Source organism: Sciurus carolinensis, chromosome 7 (genome assembly GCF_902686445.1).
Source record: "Sciurus carolinensis chromosome 7, mSciCar1.2, whole genome shotgun sequence".
Lineage (NCBI taxonomy): Eukaryota > Metazoa > Chordata > Mammalia > Rodentia > Sciuridae > Sciurus > Sciurus carolinensis.
In genome coordinates this window covers 122,312,098-122,335,204 of record NC_062219.1, presented here as the reverse complement: position 1 = coordinate 122,335,204, position 23,107 = coordinate 122,312,098, and the positions used below count along the sequence as shown (strand labels likewise).

The following is a 23,107-nucleotide window of genomic DNA, read 5'->3' as shown; positions in this document are numbered from 1 at the left end:
CTTGTTCAAATGATTGATGTGGTTTCTGGACTTTGATAGAAACATCTAAACCACAATAACTTAGTGCCTTTTAAAGGATGGCTCAAAACATGCTCACAACACGTGCGAAAGAGTAATTGAGGCATTTATCAATTTATTAAAATGGTTAACTCCAATAATAAAGTTATGTAAGTAAGTTCATAGAGTTTTTGTGTGGATTTTAAGTATTTTCTATATGTCAATATATTACTTGTCAGTTTGATGGAAGGATTGGTGGCAACAGAGGAGGAAGAGAATGGAGTCAATAGTGTTTGTTTTCTCACTCTTCCTCGATTGTTGTACACTCGTCTTCCTCTCAGTCTACTTCAGAATTAAATTGTCTGATTTAGAATGTGATTAAATGAATGCTAGATAATGTTGCTCAAAATTAAACAAGTAGATAATTCCAGAATTGATTGGTCATACCATTATCACTGTGTTAATGCTTGTTTCATTGGAATATATGTCAGTTCATTCTGGTGCCAAGTGGCAACATGGGAGTGTTTGATCCAACAGAAATACAAAATTGAGGGCAACTGAAGTCACACATGAAAGAAACCATGATTAACCTTGGTTTCCACTTGCTCTGTTTCTTCATTGATCTTTATAGCATGATATAAAGCTTTGCTAAATGACTAAAGCCAGAGAAGCTGTAGTTGGAGTTAAAATACACTACAGTGCATAGTTGAGGAGCCAGACTCTACTTACATCATCCTTAGAATCATGACCATGGCAGTAAATATATTTTTATTAGAACAAGATACTATTTTTACCATATAAAGTATTTAAAAAATAACAGAAAAATATTGTCATATCCTCCCTTCCATGTAGCCTGTACCTTTATGAACTACAGAATTTTTTTTCATCTTATTCTTTTTTTTTTTATTGTAAACAAATGGGATACATGTTGTTTCTCTGTACATGGAGTAAAGGCATACCATTGTGTAATCATAAATTTACATAGGGTAATGTTGGTTGATTCATTCTGTTATTTTTCCCTTCCCCCCACCCCTCCCACCTCTCTTTTCCCTCTGTACAGTCCTTCCTTCCCTCATTCTTGCCCCCCTCCCTAACCCTAACTCTAACCCTAAAAATAACCCCTCCCATGCCCCATTATGTGTCATCATCCACATATCAGCAAGATCATTCTTCCTTTGGTTTTTTGAGATTGGCTTATCTCACTTAGCATGATATTCTCCAATTTCATCCATTTGCCTGCAAATGCCATAATTTTATTGTTCTTTATGGCTGAGTAATATTCCATTGTATATATATATGCCACAGTTTCTTTATCCATTCATCAACTGAACGGCATCTAGGTTGGTTCCACAATCTGGCTATTGTGAACTGAGCAGTTATGAACATTGATGTGGCTGTATCTCTGTAGTATGCTGATTGTAAGTCCTTTGGGTATAGGCCAAGGAGTGGGATAGCTGGGTCAAATGGTGGTTCCATTCCAAGTTTTCTAAGGAATCTCCATACTGTTTTCCAGAGTGGCTGCACTAATTTGCAACCCCACCAGCAATGTATGAGTGTACCTTTTTCCCCACATCCTTGCCAACACCTGTTGTTGCTTGTATTCTTGATAATCGCCATTCTAATTGGGGTGAGATGGAATCTTAGGGTGGTTTTGATTTGCATTTCTCTTATTACTAGAGATGTTGAACATTTTTCCATATGTTTGTTGATTGCTTGTAGATCTTCTTCTGTGAAGTGTCTGTTCATTTCCTTAGACCATTTGTCGATTGGGTTATTTGTAATCTTGGTGTTGAGTTTTTTGAGTTCTTTATAGATTCTGGAGATTAGTGCTCTATCTGAAGTATGATTGGCTAAGATTTTCTCCCACTCTGTAGGCTCTTTCTTCGCATTGCTGATAGTTTCCTTTGCTGAGAGAAAGCTTTTTAGTTTGAATCTATCCCAGTTGTTGATTCTTGCTTTTATTTCTTGTGCTATGGGAGTTCTGTTGAGGAAGTCTGGTCCTAAGCCGACATGTTGAAGATCTGGACCTACTTTTTCTTCTATAAGATGCAAGGTCTCTGGTCTGATTCCGAGGTCCTTAATCCATTTTGAGTTTAGTTTCGTGCACGGTGAGAGATATGGGTTTAGTTTCATTCTGTTGCATATGGATTTCCAATTCTCCCAGCACCATTTGTTGAAGAGGCAATCATTTCTCCATTGCATATTTTTGGCCCCTTTGTGTAGTATGAGAAAATTGTATTTATTTGGGTTTGTGTCCGTGTCCTCTATTCTGTAACATTGATCTACCTTTCTATTTTGGTACCAATACCATGCCGTTTTTGTTACTATTGCTTTGTAGTAGAGTTGAAGTTCTGGTATTGCGATACCCCCAACTTCATTTTTCCTGCGAAGGATTGCTTTAGCTATTCTGGGTTTCTTATTCTTCCAGATGAATTTCATGATTGCTTTTTCTATTTCTGTAAGGTACGTCCTTGGGATTTTAATTGGAATTGCATTGAATCTGTATAGCACTTTTGGTAGTATGGCCATTTTGACAATATTAATTCTGCCTATCCAAGAACATGGGAGATCTTTCCGTCTTCTGAGGTTTTCTTTAATTTCTTTCTTTAGTGTTCTGTAGTTCTAATTGTAGAGGTCTTTCACCTCTTTGTGAGATTGATTCCCAAGTATTTTATTTTTTTCGATGCTATTGTGAATGGGGTAGTTTTCCTAACTTCTCTTTCTGAAGATTCATCACTTATGTATAAAAATGCATTAGATTTATGAGCATTGATCTTATATACCGCTACTTTACTGAATTCACTTATGAGATCTAAAAGTTTTCTGGAGGAATTTCCTGGTTCCTCTAAGTATATAATCATATCATCAGCAAATAGGGATAGTTTGAGTTCTTCTTTTCCTATTTGTATCCCTTTAATTTCTTTGGTCTGTCTAATTGCTCTGGCTAGAGTTTCAAGGACGATATTGAATAGGAGTGGTGAAAGAGGGCATCCCTGCCTTGTTCCAGTTTTTAGGGGGAATGCTTTCAGTTTTTCACCATTTAGAATGATATTAGCCATGGGCTTAGCTTAGATGGCCTTTACAATGTTGAGGAATGTTCCCACTATCCCTATTTTTTCTAGTGTTTTGAGCATGAAGGGGTGCTATATTTTATCAAATGCTTTTTCTGCATCTATTGAAATAATCATGTGATTCTTGACTTTAAGTCTGTTGATATGGTGAATTACATTTATTGATTTCCTGATGTTGAACCAACCTTGCATCCCTGGGATGAAACCCACTTGATCATGGTGCACTATCTTTTTAATATATTTTTGTATGCGATTTGCTAAAATTTTGTGGAGAATTTTTGCGTCGATGTTCATTAAGGATATTGGTCTAAAATTTTCTTTCCTCGATGTGTCTCTGTCTAGTTTAGGTATCAGGGTGATATTGGCTCCATAGAATGAGTTTGGGAGAGTTCCCTCCTCTTCTATTTCATGGAATACTTTGAAAAGTATTGGAATGAGCTGTTCTTTAAAGGTTTTGTAGAACTCGGCTGAGAACCCATCTGGTCCTGGACTTTTCTTTGTTGGTAGGCTTTTGTTGACTTCTTCTATTTCATTACTTGAAATTGATTTATTTAAATTGTGTATTGTCGGGGTTCCCGGGACCCCCAGCCTTGGGCACGGTCAAGATGGCACCTGGCGCTGAGCCAAAAGCGGCCAGCTATACAGTAAACAACCAGCGAATTCCAATGATTGGCTAGTTAACGATGTGATTAGAGCATGCCCCCCTCGTGTACCTATTCTATGCCTGCAGCTGTCTGCGCGTTTACCTCGTGTGCTCTCCCCTGATTGGTTGAAGTGTATATAAGCTTGGTGGGTGGGGGAGTAAGAGGCTGCTGAAGCGGAAGCTGGGAGTAAGAAGAAGCTGAGAGAAGAAGAAGCTGAGAGTAGGAGAAGAAGCGAGGAAGAAGAGTGCGAGCAAGGACGTGAGCCGAGCGGGAGAAGCGGAGCGGCCGAAGTAGGCGTGAGCCGAGCGGGAGAAGCGGAGCGGCCGAAGCAGGTGTGAGCCGAGCGGGAGGAGCGGAGCGACCGGAGCAGGCGAGAGTTAAGCAGAGGGAAAGAGAGCGAGAGAAAGAAAAGAGAGAAAAGGATTAGAAAAGAGGGAAAGAAAGGAAGACTGTGCACAATAAACTTCCAAAGCTTCAGACGTTTGTCGTGTCTCTCTCTGCGGCCAGAGGGAACGCGATAGTGTATGTCCTCCTCGTTTAGTTTAGGCAATTCATATGTCTCTAGAAACTTGTTGATATCTTCGAAATTTTCTGTTTTGTTGGAGTATAGATTTTCAAAATAGCTTCTAATTATGTTTTGTATTTCAATCGTGTCTGTTGTGATATTTCCTTGTTCATTCCGAATTTTAGTGATTTGGGTTTTCTCTCTTCTTCTCTTTATTAGTGTGGCTAAAGGTTTATCAATTTTGTTTATTTTTTTGAAGAACCAACTACTTATTTTGTCAATTTTTTGTATTGTTTCTTTTGTTTCAATTTCGTTGATTTCAGCTCTGAGTTTAACTATTTCCTGTCTTCTACTACTTTTGGTGTTGGTCTGTTCTTCTTTTCCTAGGACTTTGAGCTGTAGTGTTAGGTCATTTACTTGTTGAGTTTTACTTCTTTTATTAAATGCGCTCCATGAAATAAATTTTCCTCTAAGTACTGCTTTCATAGTGTCCCAGAGATTTTGATATGATGTTTCTTTGTTCTCATTTACCTCTAAGAATTTTTTAATTTCCTTCCTAATATCTTCTTTTATCCATTCATCATATAATAGCATATTGTTTAATCTCCAGGTGTTGGAGTAGTTTCTGTTTTTTACTCTTTCATTTATTTCTAATTTCAATCCATTATGATCTGATAGAATACAAGGTAGTGTCTCTATCTTCTTGTATTTGCTAACATTAGCTTTGTGGCATAATATATGGTCTATTTTAGAGAAGGATCCATGTGCTGCTGAGAAGAAAGTGTATTCACTCTTGGTTGGATGGTATATTCTATAAATGTCTGTTAAGTCTAAATTATTGATTGCGTTATTGAGTTCTATGGTTTCTTTGTTCAATTTTTGTTTGGAAGATCTGTCCAGTGGTGAGAGAGGCATGTTAAAATCACCTAGTATTATTGTGTTATGGTCTATTTGGTTTCTAAAATTGAGAAGGATTTGTTTGACATACATGGATGAGCCACTGTTTGGGGCATAGATATTTATGATTGTTATATCTTGCTGATTTATGCTTCCGTTAAGCAGTATGAAATGTCCTTCTTTATCCCTTCTGACTAACTTTGGCTTGAAGTCCACATTATCTGAAATGAGGATGGATACTCCAGGTTTTTTGCTGAGTCCATGTGCATGGTATATTTTTCCCCATCCTTTCACCTTTAGTCTATGGGTATCTCTTGCTATGAGATGAGTCTCTTGTAGGCAACATATTGTTGGATCTTTCTTTTTGATTCAATCTGCCAGTCTATGTCTTTTGATTGATGAATTCAGGCCATTAACATTCAGGGTTATTATTGAGATATGATTTGTATTCCTGGTCATTTGACTCATTTTATTCATTTATTTGTTTATTTTTGACACGACTTGGTTCCTTTTTATTTGAGAGTTCCTTTAGGATAACTCCTCCCTTTGCTGATTTGCTTCTTTGTTTTTCATCTCTTCCTCATGGAATATTTTGCTGAGAATGTTCTGTAATGCTGGCTTTCTTTTTGTATATTCTTTTAGCTTTTGTTTATCATGGAAGGATTTTATTTCATCGTCAAATCTGAAGGTAAGTTTTGCTGGGTATAAGATTCTTGGTTGGCATCCATTTTCTTTCAGGGCTTGAAAAATGTTGTTTCAGGCCCTTCTAGCTTTTAAGGTCTGGATTGAAAAATCTGCTGATATCCGTATTGGTTTCCCCCTGAATGTAATTTGGTTCTTTTCTCTCACAGCCTTTAAAATTCTGTCTTTATTTTGTATGTTAGGTGTTTTCATTATAATATGTCTTGGTGTTAGTCTGTTGTAATTTTGTGTATTTGGAGTCCTATAAGCCTCTTGAACTTGATTTTCTATTTCATTCTTCAGATTTGGGAAATTTTCTGATATTATTTCATTGAATAGATTATTCATTCCTTTGGTTTGTTTCTCTAAGCCTTCCTCTATCCCAATAATTCTTAAATTTGGCCTTTTCATGATATCCCATAGTTCTTGGAGATTCTGTTCATGATTTCTTACCATCTCAGTTTTTTCAACTTTGTTTTCAAGGTTAAATATTTTTTCTTCAATATCTGAGGTTCTGTCTTCCAGGTGTTCTATCCTATTGGTTATGCTTTCTATGGAGTTCTTAATTTGGTTTATTGTTTCCTTCATTTCAAGAATTTCTGTTTGGTTTTTTTTCAATATCTCTAACTCTTTATTGAAATGATGTTTTGCTTCCCGTATTTGCTCTTTTAACTGTCGATTGGTGCTATCATTCAATGCCTGCATTTGCTCTTTCATTTCATTGTTTGCTTCCCTTATCATGTTAATTATGTACATTCTGAACTCCCTTTCTGTCATTTCTTCTGCCATGCCGTCGTTGGATTTTATTGATGTAACATCTAGATTTGTTTGAGGCATTTTCTTCCCTTGTTTTCTCATGTTGTTCAGGTATCTGTGGACTGCTGAGATGTTGCAGATTTCCTCTATTGACTTATAATGTCTCTGAAGATTTCTAGTATATCCCCTCTTATCCTTCAGTAGCCTGAAGTCTTGGAGGAAGTTGATAATGTGGTGCTCCAAAGGAAGCTGCCTCTCTAGGGGTGGTGGCCTTCAGGTGGGGTATATTCCCTGCTAGTGGGCAGAGGTGCCTCCACTTGTTGACCAATGGTCAACCAAAGGGGAACTAGGCTGTGGGCTGAGGCAAGGCCTGTTTGTGCCTGTGTCTCTGGTTTTACCGTCCTTGTGGGAAAACCTCACCCGGCAGGGAAGACTCACCGGTGGGGAGGTCTCGCTGGTCAGTTCCCCTCCTGGAGGTTCCCCTCAGTCCACAACTACCGCCTGGGCAGGGCAGCCTTCCCAGGCAACGTTCCCAGGGGCCCAGACCTACCTCCTGGGCCTGGGAGCCCTGACCTTCGCAGACGAGTCTCCTTAGGCTGCCTCTCCTCAGAGAAGCTGCCCACAGTCCTGGAACCTTCGCTCCGCCCCTCAGCTTGTCTCTGTGCAGCTCTTCCACCAAGAAGCCGCCTAGGTCCCCGGATTGTGCTTTGCACCTAATCGCCTGGCTATGCGACCCTTCCTCTGAGCAGCCGCCGAATCCTGGCGGGTTACTCTGAAACCAAGCGCTGTGCTGAGCGGCTTCCTCTGCAAATTTCCCAGTTGTCCATGTTCACTGCTCCAGCGGGGGGAGGGGTGTCTTGCCGGGTAACTCTACTTCACAAAGTTCCCTGTGTTCCGGGACTACCGCCCCATCTGGACGCCTCCCCAACGGGAGAGACTCACCCGTCGACTTTGAGTTGGTCCCAAGTCTCTCAATAACTCCTCTTTTGAATCCTGAGTCCTGGAGCAACATGAAATGCAGCCGCCCTCTAGTCCGCCATCTTGAAACTGAACTACAGAATTTTTAAAAAATATAATTTAGTTGTAGGTGACACAATACCTTTATTTTATTTTTATATGGTGCTGAGGATTGAACCCAGGACCACTAGGCGAGCACTCTACTACTGAGCCACAACCCCAGTCACTACAGTATTTTTGAATGAGTTATAGGCATCCTTCCTTTGAAACAGAAAGAATGGTATGCAGATAACATGATTTTGTCCATACAAAATATAAGTAGTCTTTCTAACATGTGGACCAGCTACCTAATTCCAGAGAGAGTGCTTAAAGTACTCACTATTGGCAAAGCTTTGTTATAATTGCTCTGATTTATAAGTTACCTAGGTATACATATTCCAATGAGCTTATCTTGGAAAGTTATACTGATCAGGTTTGCAAAGTGCTTTTCTGAGATTTTTTTTTACTTTTGTTGTAAGGGAAATGTTTGATTATTCAGAAAGAAGACTTTTTTTTTCTGGCTACATTTATTACATCCAAGTCCATGGTGTAGATCCTTGAAATCCTACTCCCTTTGTTTTACAGAAGAGCTCACTTCTCCAAAAGCTTCTTGGCTCTTCTGTATAGGCACAGATTCTACTAAGTCCCCCAGACTTCATAAGAGAGCATGAACTTGAGCCCACAATACAGCTCCACTTCACTGACCACATCGAATGGCTGCTGTCGATCAGTTGTGCTCAGCCTCTGGTGGTTTTTGTCATGGTTTATTTCTATCTTAGTGCTACCTCAATGTTACTCATGGCATCCATTCTTTATATTGTTAAGAAAAAAAAACTATTTAAAACATAAAAAGCTTAAAGAGCTGTGTTTTATATCCTTTCAGTGCCATACTGGACCATTAATAGGTTAACACAAAGATTATGTAGTACCTGTAGGTGTATGAGTGTGTTTGTGTTTGTACCTATATTTTCTTTATCTATTCATCCATCCATGGACACCTAGGTTGATTCCATATTTTGGTAATTGTGAATAGTGCTGCAATGAACATGGGAGTGCAGATATCTCTTTGACACACTAATTTCCTTTGGATATGTTAGTAGTCGTGGGATTGCTGGATCATAGAATCTTTAATTTAAATTGTATTTCTTGCTGCACAATAAGCATCCTATTCCTTAAAATACTCTGTGAATCAACCTTATAGTAATACCAATTCTAATACTCATAAATTAATTAAATAAGTTCTTTGATGTCTTTATTTGTCCCCAAGTCTTATTTATTTACTGTTTTAGTATCAGAAAAGATTTATAAAATATTTCTCACCCCAAACTGGTATAGTATGTATACAGAACTTCCATTCATCAAAACTGGAGGGAAAGGGCTAGGGGTGTAGCTCAGTGGTAGAGTGCTTGCCTAGCACATGTGAGATCTGTCTAGCACTGGGTTCCATCCTGAGGACCACATAAAAACAAATAAATAAAATAAAGGCATTGTGTCAATCTACAATTAAAAAAATTTAAAAAACTGGAGGGAAAAAGAAAGAAAAACATCTGAATGAGTGAATGTGGTTTGTTTGAGGAATGAAATACATATACATATATAATTTTCCTTTTTCCCATTTTTTAATTGGTGCATTATAATTATACATAATAGTGGGATTCATTGTTAGATATTCATAAATGCATGTGATATAATATAATTTGGTCAGTATTATTTCTCAGTAAGAAAGATATTTATGACTAAAAAAACTATAGAGTATTTTCTTGCTTCAATTGATCAATTTTATAAAAAACTTCTTTTTTATTGTAAACAAATGGGATACATGTTGTTTCTCTGTTTGTACATGGAGCATACCATTTGTGTAATCATAAATTTATATAGGGTAATGTTGTTTGATTCATTCTGTTATTTTTTCCCTTCCCCCCACCCCTCCCACCCCTGTTTTCCCTCTATACAGTCCTTCCTTCCTCCATTCTTGCCACCCTCCTTAACCCTAACCATAAACCTAACCCTAACCCTAAGGCTTAACCCCTCCCACCCCCCATTATATGTCATCATCCGCTTATCAGTGAGATCATTTGTCCTTTGTTTTTTTGAGATTGGCTTATCTCACTTAGCATGATATTCTCCAATTTCATCCATTTGCCTGCAAATGCCATAATTTTATCATTCTTTATGGCAGAGTAATATTCCATTGTATATATATGCCACAGTTTCTTTATCCATTCATCAACTGAAGGACATCTATGTTGGTTCCACAATCTGGCTATGGTGAATTGAGCAGCACATAAAAAAATTTTATATGAGTTGTAAGTAGAACATTTTTATATTAGGTAATTTTTAACATAAAAATTAGAAAATGCCTTTTCATTAATTTGGAAATGTGAAACATTGAAATACAAGTTGAAACATATTAAAATATTTTCCCCTGCAGAACTGACAAGAAGAATAAAGAGAACAAGAGACTCTTCTGGATCATCTGCACAGGACTGGAATTCACATGCTCTATTCTAACTTGAAAGCTTCTAATATTCTACCCACGGATCCCCAGCTCATTCTATTACCTTGCTCTCCACTCCTCACAAAGTCCTTGGCCAATATTTTCTTTGCCTCATTCTATGAAGCTTTGATTGTTGTGCATTACCTTTTCCACTCACCTTTCTGACTTCTTCTCTGCCTCAGTGAGGAGTACACCTGATGGAAAACAGAGTTCGTTAGCCAGAGGGAGAGGGACTCTCAGAAAGGTCAAGGTATGTTTGGGAGAGTTAGTTTCTGTTCTGAAGAGTCATCCTTCCAAAATGGCTTTTGCTTTCCTTCTTTGGGACCTCCTATGTATCCTCCCACTGCATAAAGCTGTGTAGAAAAAGCCAAGCCTCTTGGGTTAGGCCCAACCAGACACCTCCTCATTGATTCTGAGGGAGTTCATTAACCTTTCATTTCCACTGAATCCTTTATTCTTTCCTTCTTTCTTTCCTCTAATGTTCTACCTTTGACTAGCTATATGGCCTTTCCAGTGGGGTTGGAGGGATGCTCTAATAATCCTGTTATGAAGACTATTATCCATGTACAGCATCCTCTCCAGTACCAGCAGGATACTTTAACAAAGCTTCTCTGAGCTGAGCACTATGACAAAGGGCATACAGCTCACCTGGTCCTTTATCAACCTACCTCTGAATGACCAAGGGCAGTAGAAAGCTGGGTCCCTGGTCCACTTCTCATTCCCTCTAAAGATTGCTCCTTTGACCTGGACTTTGGCATTTTGCCCTGGTCCACACTAGGAAGTGTTACAAAGGATGATCTGACTGGATTTATAGTAGAGTATATTGTAGGGATTTTGCTTGCTCTATTAAGTGGTGTGTCTTTTTTCTGAGGGACAGCAGGGTGGGATCACTCTGGTCTTAGTACCAGGAAACAATGGAATAGTACCATGCTATTATGGTTTGGGTCTTAAATGTTTCTCACATTTAAAGGTTTGATTCCCAACTTGGTGCCAATGGAAGGTGGTGGAACCTTTAGGAGGTGGGGCCTAGCAAGGTCATTATGAGTATACCCCTGGAGGAGATTTTAGGATACCTTTCTCTTGGTCTTTTTCACTTTTTGGCCATGAATGAGAGGCTTTGCTCCTATATATGCTCCCACCATGATGAGCTGAATCACCCAAAACCATCAGGTACCTAATGTGATCAGTTATAGTCACTGAACAAATATTTATTAAGTAGTCATGATATGACAGGCACAGTGATCCCAGGCCTTGGGGACACACGCACACCACCCTTGGCCCATGGAATTTATGTTCTAAAGGAAACTTGGACATCAATCAAGTAATGAAGACTAACTGTAAATTGAAATTACTTATGTATGTTTTATGACTACTATAAGGATATTCCAGGGTTATTTTGACCATACATGAGTTTTACCTGCCTAAGAACTTTGTGTAAGGTGAATAGGGTTATTTTTTCTCTCCCCCTCTCCCATAAATTCTTCCCTTGTGTTTTTTATTTTTTTGTACCAGGGATTGAACCCAGAGGCACTTAACCACTAAGCCACATCCCCAGCCCTTTTTACGTTTAATTTTGAGACGGGATCTTGCTAAGTTGCTTAGGGCCTCATTAAATTGTTGAGGCTGGCTTTGAGTTTGTGATCCTCCTGTCGCAGCCTCCTGAGCCACTGGGATTATCAGGCATGTGCAACTATGCCCAGCTCCTTAGTACTTTATAAGTTGAAGCTTAGTTTCTCTCAAGTCTAAATGGAATATCTTTATTATTTGGTTTCATAAAATCCGATTTTTTAAAAATTTCAATTTATAGTTTGTTTCCAATATATCAACTGCCAGAAGTTCAGGTCAATTCGTGACCCATTTTTAAGAATTATGTGTTTTGAATATAAATTCCTTTCTGATTTTGTCTTGTACTTCCACTCTTGTTTTCCATTTTCCTTGATTTTATTTCTTCATTTTAATTTTACATTGTTGTTTTCAAGTGTGTAACTTTATTTAAAAAACTTTTATTAGTGCATTAAAGTTGTACACACTAGTGGGTCTTATTTTGACATGTTCATACATGATGAAATGTAATTCATTCCATTCAACCCCAGTACTTCCACTTTCCCTCCCCTTTTCCCTTCCTCTGTTCCCCTCCTTCTAGTCTACTGTCTTCCTTCTACTTACTTATTGTTTTTTAAAATGGGTGTTTACAGGTATATATAAAGGTGGAATTCACTGTGGTATATTCATTTATGAACATAGCATAATTTCCCAGTTCCTCCCTTTGCCTGTCCCTCCTCCCTCCCCATCAATACCCTTCCTCTAGTCCACTGACTTCATTTCTATTTTCATGGGATTCCATTCTCCCATCTCCCTTATTTTCTTACTTAACTTTAATTTCTGCATATGAGAGAAAATGCTTGATCTTTGACTTTCTGAGTTTGGCTTATTTCACGATGTTCTTCAGTTCCATCCATTTACCAGTAAATGCTATAATTTCATTCTTTATGGCTGTATACAACTCTATTGTGTATATGTCCTGCATTTTCTTTATTCATTTATCAGTTGCTGGGCCTCTGGGCTGGTTCCATAACTTGGCTATTGTGAATTATGCTGCTATAAATATTGATACACCTGTATCACTATAGATTACTATATTATGCTGATTTCAGTTCTTTAGGATAAATGCCAGGGAGTGGGATAGCTGGGTCACATGGTGATTCTATTTCTAGTATTTGAGGAGTCTCCATTCTGCTTTCCAGAGTGGTTGTACTAATTTTCAGTCCCACCAACAATGTATGTGTTCACCTTTCCTCTACACCTTTTTCAGCCTTTATTATTATTTGTATTCTTGAAGATTCCCATTCTATTTGGAACAAGGTAAATAAAATCTCAATGTAATTTTGATTTCCTTTCCCTAATTGCTAAGAATACTGATCATTGTTTTCATATATTTGTTGGTCATTTGTATTTCTTCTTTTGAGAAATGTCTGTTTAGTTCTTTTGCCCATTTATTGATTGGGTTATTTATTTATTTATTTTTTGGTGTTAAGTTTATTGACTTCCTTATATATTATGGATATTAATCCCCTGTCAAAGGAGTAGCTGGCAAAGATTTTTCTCCCATTCTGTAGTTTCTCTCTTTTTTTATTTACTTTTTTTTATTTGTAGATGGATGCAATACCTTTTCTTAAGTTTATTTATTTATTTTAATATCTTTTTTAGTTGTCAATTGATACAACATATATATCTGTATATAGTGCTGAGGATCAAACCCAGTGCATCACACATGCTAGGCAAGGGCTCTACCACTGAGCTACAGCTCCAGCCTTCTGTAGGCTCTCTCTTAACACTCAATCATTTCCTTTGCTGTGCAGAAGTTTTAAAATTTGATACCATCCCACTTATTCTTGGTTTTATTTCTTGAGTTTTAGTGATCTTGTTAAGGAAGTTGGTGCTTATGCCAATATGTTGGAGTGTTGACCCTATGTTTTCTTCTAACAGTTGCAAAGTTCATGGTCTAATTTCTAGATATTTGATCCAATTTGATTTGACTTTTTATGGGTTGCGAGGTAGAAATCCAGTTTCATTCTTTTATAAGTGCATATCTAATTTTCCCAGCACTATTTGTTCATTCATTTCTCCAACCTATATTTTTGGCATCTTTGTTAAGTACCAGATGACTATAACTATGTGAGTTTTTCTCTGTGTCTTCTCTTCTATTCCATTTGTCTTCACGTCTATTTTGAGGCCAATACCATGCTGTTTTGTTATCATAACTTTGTTTTATAATTTGAGATCAGGTATTCTGATGCACTTCCAGCATCACTCTTCTTGTTTAGAATTGCTTTGGCTATTCTGGGTCTTTTATTCTTTCAAATGAATTTTAGAAGTGTTTTTTCTAGTTCTCTTAAAAACATCATTGGCATTTTGATAGGGAATGCATTGATTCTGTGTAATGCTTTTGGTAGTGTGGTCATTTTGGTGACATTAATTCTGCCTATCTAGAAAGAAATGGGAGGTCTTTCCATCTTCCAAGGTTGGTTTCAATTTCTTTCTCCAATGTTCTATAGTTTTCATTATAGAGGGCTTCCACCTCTGTCATTAGATTAATTCCCAATTAATTATTTTTTGAGGTTATTGTGAATAGGATAGTTTTCCTAACTTCTTTTTCAGTAGATTCATTATTGGAGAATAGGAAAGTTATTGATTTATGAATGTTGATCTTGTATCTAGCTACTTTGCTGAATTTATCATCTCTAGAAGTCTTCTGGTTGAGTTTTTTTGGGTCTTCTAGATTTAGGATCATATCATCAGCATACATAGATAATTTGACTTTTTTCCCTATTTGTATGCCTTCAATTTCCTTCTCTTGACTGATTGCTCTTGGCTAGTTTTGAGAATTATATTGAATAGGAGTGGTCATAGTGGACATCCTTGTCTTTTTCTTGATTTTAGAGGGAATGCTTTCAGTTAGGAAAAACCTATTTTGGACTAATGGTTTCAGATGTTCAGACCATGGTCTGCTGACTCTATTGTTTTGGGCCTGAGTTGAGGCAGAACATCATGGTGGAATTGTATGACAGAGGAAAGTTGCACAGCCCATGACCAGTGGGAATTGGGGGATGGTGTTAGGTAGGGAAAGAGAGAGGGAGGAGGCAGGGGAGGGAAAGAGGAACGGGGAGGAGTGTCAGAGACCAAATAATTCCAAAGGTCATGCCCCCAGTGACCTACTTCCTCCAGCTTACCTCACCTGCCTACAGTTACTACCCAGTAATCCATTCAAGTTACTAATGCACCAAATGGACTAATCCACTGGTTATGTTACAACCCTCATAATCTAATCAGCTCATCTCTGAACATTCTCATATTGCCACATCTGTATTTTGGGGGACATCTCATATCCAAACTCTAAGGAGGTGCCTCTAAGTATGTGCTTGCAGAAGAGGATAAGGATGTGAGGGCAGGGAAAGGGGTAGACAGGGCAGTCAGAAGGATAGGTGGAGTGAAGCTGGAGTGAGGGGAAAGACTTGGAGTGAGAGGTGCCAATCTGAGTGGGTGAGAAAGGAGGCAGGGATAGGGAGAGGAGAGAGGTATGAGGGGAGAAATGTGAGGAAGAGAAGGAACCAGGGGAAGATGTGAGGCAAAAGGCCAGAAAAATGGAATCATGAGGGTAGACACTAGTAAGAGGAAAAATTGTTTCTGGGAAACTCTGAGAGGAGGTGGCCAGGAGGGAACCCAAAGGGTGAAGGGGTGGGAGTGGGGCTCTGAGGGGGAGAGGCAGTGAGGAGGTAAATGTGAGGTGTGGGGGAGAGGACCAGTGTGTATGGGATAATAGGCTGGGAGGAGGAAGGTAGGAGGGGAAATCTGAGGCAAGAAGGCAGTGACAGGGTAGAGGTGGGGACCTGAGGGGAGAAGGTGGTGAGGGGGTAACTGGCTGGAGATGGAAGTGAGGGGGGAGCAAAGTAGGAGGAAGTGAGGAGGAAACAGGGGAATTGGAAGTGGGAGGGAACAGGGGAGGAGGAAGAGAGGCGGATAACCTAAGGGGAAGAAATGGCGGGAGTGAGTCGAGGGGAGGAGATGTTTACTGGCAAACTCTGGGGAGAAGTGGCCTGAGGGGAAAAATGAGAGAAGCGTGTGAGGAAAACTGCGAGGAGAGAAGACTGACTGGGAAGGCTGTGGACGGGAGCCACTCCGCCGACGGCCTGGGAAGCGGGCCTGAAGCCCAGCAGCCTGGGGTCCCGCTGGCCGGCCGCGCGGCGCTCGGGGGCGCCCCCTGGCGGTGGTGAGTCTTCTCGGTGTGTCCGTCTACGGCTCCGAGCGCGGCCTGGCCTTCCTGGAGGGACCTCAGAAGGATGCTCCTCCGGGAGAGCACTTTCACCCGCCTCTACCAAAGAGGTAGGTGCCCCTCCTCCAAACCCACTTAACTAAAGTGGTATCTCATAGTTTGGCTGCAACCCGAAGAAACGCGATGGTTTTGATTTGTGCTTTCCCAGAAGTGCAGAATACGACCTGTTTCGGAAACTTTCCCGCGCCCTCCCTTCCTTTCTTCATTCCTTCCTAAGCTACTCGTTGCAAAAATGGTGTATAAAAAGTGTATCTTCACCAATATTTCCCCAGTGATAACATCTTATATAATCATATAGCTTCTAAACCAAGGAATGAACTTTGGTACAGTACTATTAAGTCAACTATAGTTTATTCAGCTTCAACAGTTTTTATGTCCTCTTTGGGTTGACAGTACTATAACATTTGATCACATGTATAGATTAGGAAATCACCACTGCAGTCAGAATTGATAATGGTTTAATCACCACATAGTCCCCTCAGGCTGTGTCTTTTTAGTCAGACCTTCCCTACTTGATCTCTTGGCAATTACTCCTCTGTTCTCCGTCACTGCAACTGTGGCATTTGAAGAGTGTGATGTAAATGGAAGCCTACAGTATGCAACCGTTTGAGGTTGACTTTTCAAAGTCATCTTAATACTCTAAATATAGTTATTTCCATAGACTAGTGATAAACAATAATATATAGTTGTCTGTATATACTAGCAATAAACACTAGAAAGTCAAAATTAAATAACTTGATCCAACCAAGTTATTGTGTGCATCAGCAGTTTGTTCCTTTTTTTATGACCAAGTATTCCACTGTTTGGATGTGCCAAGGTTGTTATCCATTTTTTCCATTGCTCATTGATAGGCATCTCTTGAGTTTAGAGAGTTCTGTATTATTTTGGAGATAAGTCATTTGTTGAATATGTGTTTTTTGAACATTTTCCCCCAGTATTTTCATCCTTTCTCCTTTTCTTTTATTCTAGGGATTGAGCCCAAGGTCTTACTGTGTGCTGGGCATGTGCTGTACCACTGAACCACATCTCCAACCCTGTTTTTATCATTTCAATGGGGAGTTTTGAGAAGTGAAAGTTTTACATTTTGTGGTTGACTTTTTTAAAGTTGTAGATGGAGATAATACCTTTATTTTACTTATTTATGTTTTTGTGGTGCTAAGGATCGAACCCAGTGCCTCATGCATGCTAGGCAAACACTCTACCAATAAGCCACAACCCCAGCCCAGATTTTACATTTTGATAGAGTCCAATTTATCTAACTTTTATGGATTGTGTTTTTTTGTGATATGCCTAAGTCACAATATTTTTCTTGTTTTTTAAAATCTTACAGTTTACTTTTAAGATTGGATTTAAGATTCATTTTGATTTTGTTTTTTAATGAAGTGTGAGGTTAGATTGAGGTTTATTTTTTTGTTGTCTAATGGAAGTCTAGTTGTTTAAGTACCATTGATTGAAAATACTGTTCTCCATTGAATTATTCTTGCATCTTTGTGAAAAATCAGTTGGGGATACTTGTGTGCTCATTTTCTGTGCTATAATGTTCACCGATATGTGGATGTGTTCTTTTTTCAGTACTACTGACTTGACCGTGTAGGTATATAATACATTTTAAGATTGGGTAGTGTGATTCTTTCTGCTTTATTACTCTTTCCCAATATTTTTTAGTTATTCCCTTGACTTTCCATATACATTTTAGGACCAGCATGTCCTTACAAGAGAAAATTTTTGCTAGGAATTATGTTAAACCTCTATCTCAATTTGGGAAGAATTGACATCTTTTGGTGAGTCAATTAAATAAAACTGCATGTTTATCCACTTATTAGATATCACTTTTTCTTTAATATTTTGTAGTTTTCTGCATGTGCATTCTGTAGCTATTATGTTAGAATTATACCTATTTAATTTTCCTTGGAGTGATTGTAAATGATATTGTGCTTTAATTTTGACTTCCTATTGTTTATTGCTAGTTTGTAGGAATAAAATTGATTTCTATTCTTTAACTTTGCTAAAAATGTCTTAAAGATGCTTGTCTTTTCTCTGATAAACTTCTGGGGTGATAGTTCTTATTTTTCTGCATGTAAAAAAATTTGCCATTTTCTTCCTGTTTCAAGCTTTTTGATGAGAAATCCACTGTCATGCTAATTGTTGTTACTCTATAGGTAATATTTTATCTTTCTGATTGTTTTCAAGATTTTTTTTCCTCCCTTTGTCTTTAGTTTTTAGAAATTTGATTATCATGTGTTTAAACATGAATTATCTGTGGATTTATTGTATTAAAGGTTGGCTTAGCTTTTTGAATTACACATTTATGTCTTTTATTAAATTTGAGAAATCTTCAGTTATTTCTCCAAAAAAAATTTTCAGTGCCCTTTTGTTGTTTTTCTGAGACTCCAATAACTGCAGTGTTAGATAGTTTGTTATTGTCCCACAACTGTCTGTGGCTATGCTCATTTTTGTTTGTCAATCTACTTTCCTCTCAGTTCAGATTGGACAACTTTAATTAATCTATTTTTAAGTTCACTGATTCTTCTGTTATCTCCCTCTGTTGATTCCATCCACTGAGTTTCCATTTTGGTTATTTTATTTTTACTTATTTATTTGACTTTATTTATTTAATATTTTTAAGTTGTTCATGGATCTTTATTTTATTTATTTATATGTGGTGCTAAGAATTGAACCCAGTGCCTCATACATGCCAAGCAAGTGCTTTTCCACTGAGCTACAACCCCAGCCCTGCTTTTATTTTTTAATGGACACATAATATTTTTTAAATTTTGAGTAGTTTTATAATTTGATACATGTATACAATGTGCAATGATCAAATAAGGATAATTATTTTATATCCTCACATAAACTATAATTTCTACATATTGGGATCCTTCAAACTCTTTTCTAGTTATTTTGAACTGTATAATTAATCATTGTAGATTATAGTGGTTATTTTTTTAGCTATAAAATTTCCATTTGCTTCTGTATATTTTGTTTCTTTGCTAAAATGTTCAAGTTTTGAAAATATCTTTCAAGGATGTTCATAATTGTTTTAAAACATTTTAATGAGGGACCAGGCCTGAGACGGCGGCGCGAGGCAGCATGATCTGAGACGGCGAACATGGACTTCTCTTGGCTGCACACGTGTACCCCGCCCCAGTGTGCGTCGGAGAATACCGGCTACACCTACGCACTCAGATTCCCAGTCTCTTCACTGAAAACTGAGCATCTTCCAACCTGAGGGGAGCCTGGTTCCTTGGGTGCTGCTGGAGTTCAAGTTATTCTTCTGATGCTCTGGATTTTGAGACTGAGCACAAATTGGATCCTGTAGTTGATTCTCTGAGGATGTCCCGTCATAGTTTGTGCCTAGTCACAACAACCTATGGCAGCAGGGATGGCCAGGCTGTGGACCTGCACTCCTGCACCAGCAGGGCTGCCTCCCGCCAGGGTGGAGCTGCCAGAACAGCCAAGCAGCACAAAAGTGCAAGCAAGCCAGCATTTAGCATCAACCACCTGTCAGGGAAGGCCACATCCTCAGGCACCAACCAGGGCAGCTCTTGCAGTATGTGGGGCTGGATGAGTCTCTGATTCGTGAACAGACCAAAGTGGACCACTTCTGGGGTCTGGATGATGATGGTGATCTTAAAGGTGGAAATAAAACTGCCAATCAGGGAAATGGCGACCTGGCAACAGATGCAGCTGCCCGCAATGGATACATCTGCAGGGACTGCAGCATGCTCTCCCAGTGCACAGAGGCTCTCACAGCACACCCAGCATCCCAGGGACCCTCATCAAGGGTTTATTCTAGGGATAGGAACCCAAAACGGAAGGCAGCCTCTGGAACGCTTTGGTGGCTAGGGATTGGATGGTACCAGTTTGTTACTTTGATTTCCTGGCCGAATGTGTTTCTTCTTACAAGGTGCCTTCGAAATATTTGCAAGTTTTTAATCTGCTCATTCCACTATTACTTTTACTAGGTGCAGGCCTCTCCCTGTGGGGCCAGGGTGACTTCCTTTCACTACTGCCTCTATTAAACTGGACAGATATGCATCCAGCAGCATATCTGGGCTGATGACCCCAAGGACATGCTCAGACCTGGGTCTTCTTACCTGAACCAGCCTGTACAGGCTGACCACAGTGCTTCCCAGTGGCATCAGGAGAGTGATATGGGACAGCAGGTGGCCTCTTTATCTGCACAGTGCCAGAACCATGACCAGAAGCTCAGAGAGCTGACAGTCTTGCTGCAGAAGCTGCAGGTATGGGTGGACCAGATGGATGACGGCAGGGAAGGGCTATCGTCCTGGGTTAAGGACACAGTTGAACAGCACCTGCAAGAGATGGGTGTTGCTGGGCTGCCAGGCACTGAGACTGACATCATGACTTTCCACCATGATCATGAAGTACGTCTCTCAAGTTTGGAAGATATTCTTGGAATACTGAGGCCATCCAGAAGGAATTAGAACAGATCAAGCTGAGAACAATTAGTGGAGCTGAGGAGTAGCCCCTCCTGCCCCATGTTCAGTGCCTGGAGCTGGAGCTGGGCCTGCTGAGAACATAGCTGTCAGACTGGCAGCATCAGAAGGCCAGCTGTGAGGTGGTGGATTCCCAGGTCAGAGAAACTATCAAGCTCCTATTTTCCGAGGACCAGCAAGGTGGCTCCCTCGAGTGGCTGCTGCAGAGATTTTCTTCTCAGTTTGTGAGCAAGGATGACCTGCAGGTTTTGTTGCGAGACCTAGAGCTGAAGGTGCTGAAGAACATCACCCACCACATTACAGTGACAGGACGGGCCCCAACGTCTGAGGCTGTAGTGTCTGCCATGAGCGAGGCTGGAGTCTCTGGGATCACAGAGGAGCAAGTGCGTGTCCTTGTGAACAATGCTTTGAAGCTGTATTCCCAAGATAAGACCGGGATGGTGGACTTTGTTCTGGAATCCGGTGGTGGCAGCATCCTGAGCACTCGCTGCTCGGAAACATATGAAACCAAAACGGCCTTGCTAAGCCTGTTTGGAATTGCCCTGTGGTACTTCTCACAGTCGCCCTGTGTGGTGATCCAGCCTGACATATATCCAGGTAATTGCTGGGCATTTAAAGGCTCCCAGGGTTACCTGGTAGTGTGGCTGTTGATGAAGATCTACCCCACCACATTTACTGTGGAGCACATAGCAAAGACATTGTCACCGACAGGCAGCATCTCCAGTGCCCCCAAGGACTTTGCGGTCTACGGGTTAGAAAATGAGTATTGGGCTGGGGAGATAGCTCAGCTGGTAGAGTGCTTGCCTCACAAGCACAAGACCCTGAGTTCAATCCCCAGTACCGGAAAAAAAAAAAAAAAAAAAAAAAAAAAAAAAGAAAATGAGTATCAAGAAGAAGGGCAGCATCTGGGACAGTTTACATATGACCAAGAAGGGGAGTCACTGCAGATGTTCCATGCTTCAGAAAGACCTGACAGAGCCTTCCAGATACTGGAACTCCGGATCCTGTCCAACTGAGGCCACCCTGAGTATACCTGCCTGTATCGGTTCAGAGTTCACGGAGAACCCGCAAAATAAAAGACTCCCTAGTTTTGTACGTACTTGTATATACCAGAACTGCCGGAAACACTGGATCCTTGGGGTGAGGGCATGTGTAGAACAGTTAACTCGTCAGCCCTACAATAAGCATACGCAGTGGCAGAGGACCTGCGCGGTGAGTCCTCATGAGCACTGCATGCCACATATCTGGTCCACAGAGAGCTCAGTGGTGAGTTCTCTGGAAACTCATTTGAATGTATGGTTCTTAAAGACACTCATTTTATTTGGGGGATCTGTCTTTGAACATAAACTCTTTAAATTTCTTGACATCAGGAGCAAAGCAGGTGGAATTGACAGCTTTGTTGGACCTTTAGGAGGGCAGACACAGTCCATCTGTCAAACCCACACGTTTTTTCAGGGAAAACCATCTCCTAGTTTTTGAATTCTGAACCTTCCATCAGGTAGGTTCCTTGTTTCAGCACCTAGGTTCCCCAGTTGGGTAGGGGCTGAGACATGACTTGTGCCTCCTTGGTGCTGAGCAAGACAGTGTTTTTCTGCTGAGGGTGGGAGTGAGGGTGGCCAGAATTGGGGGCCAGTTTGGGTCCCAGCTATAACACTCTCAGGGCTCAGGCGGCTTTTCCAGTTGGGATTGCAGCATGGACAGCAACTAAGAGATCTCACCCTCTGGTGTCCTTGGATGGTGTTTTGAGTTCTGCTTCGGGGGCAACACTAAGGCCCCTGATGCTCCAGGGCATGACGCCCTCACTGTAGAGTTCAGTCTTTCCTACGGCAGCACTCTTTATTGGCTGTCAGTGGTGAGTGACTTTTATCCAACTGTCAGCTTTCTCACTTGACTCTTGTGAGACTTGTTTGGGTTATAATTAATATTTAATACTTAAGACGATTTTATGAGCAGACTTTATAATGGAGATATCTACAAGGCACTTCAAGTGTTACAGATGTTTTACTTTAAGAATTATTTACAATTTCTTGGTCAAGACAGCCTTGCCACACCATAAATGCTATACTTTCAGAAAAAGCATGGTGGTGCTCACTGGTCTCTGGACTTTTGTGTGTGCTGTACAGTCCTCAAGTACATCAGCCACATAGATCTGTGCTTTTGCTCCCAGAGTTGAACCGAAGCCCATGCAGCTAGGTTGGCTGAAAAGTGTACAGATGTTTCCTATATTATAGGTTACATATATAAGTCAAATTTCTTATATAAAGCTAAATTTGGGAGTTGGGGGTGGAGATATTTTGACAATTTATTTTTAAAGATGCAAGATAGGACTTTGTGCAATGTATTTTTGTAAATGCTTTTCAAAATATTTGTCTTTGGTAGTGTTTCTTTTGCTGCCACCAAATTGATAAGATGTTATTGAGATGTTTGAAGAGTTTAAATTTTTAAATGTGCATATGATATTTTAAATGAATAATAAACGGTATATTTCCTTTCTCAGTTAAAAAAAACATTTTAATGACAGATGCTGCAAGATCCTTGTGAGTTTATTCTAATACCTGTGTCATTTTGGTGTTGACATTATTTACATTTTGTTATTTAAGTGAAATTTTTGTGGTTCTTGATAGTGAGATTTTTGATTATGTTGGATGTGTTGAATATTATGGTATGACATTGTTTTTCTATTTAATGCATCTGTTTTAGCAGGCAATCAACTTGTTTAGATTTAGAAGGCATTCTTCACTCATGTTGCACTCTACTTTTGCTGTGTTGCAAA

The 23,107-nt window shown here is 39.6% G+C and overlaps 2 pseudogenes; both read left to right on the top strand.

Moving 5' to 3' along the window:
* LOC124988288 (SUN domain-containing protein 1-like) overlaps positions 1–22,831 on the top strand; it is a 92,736-nt pseudogene extending 69,905 nt beyond the window's left edge.
* Positions 275–638, top strand: LOC124988290 (protein cornichon homolog 4-like; annotated as a pseudogene).
* Positions 22,832–23,107: the final 276 nt, after the last annotated feature.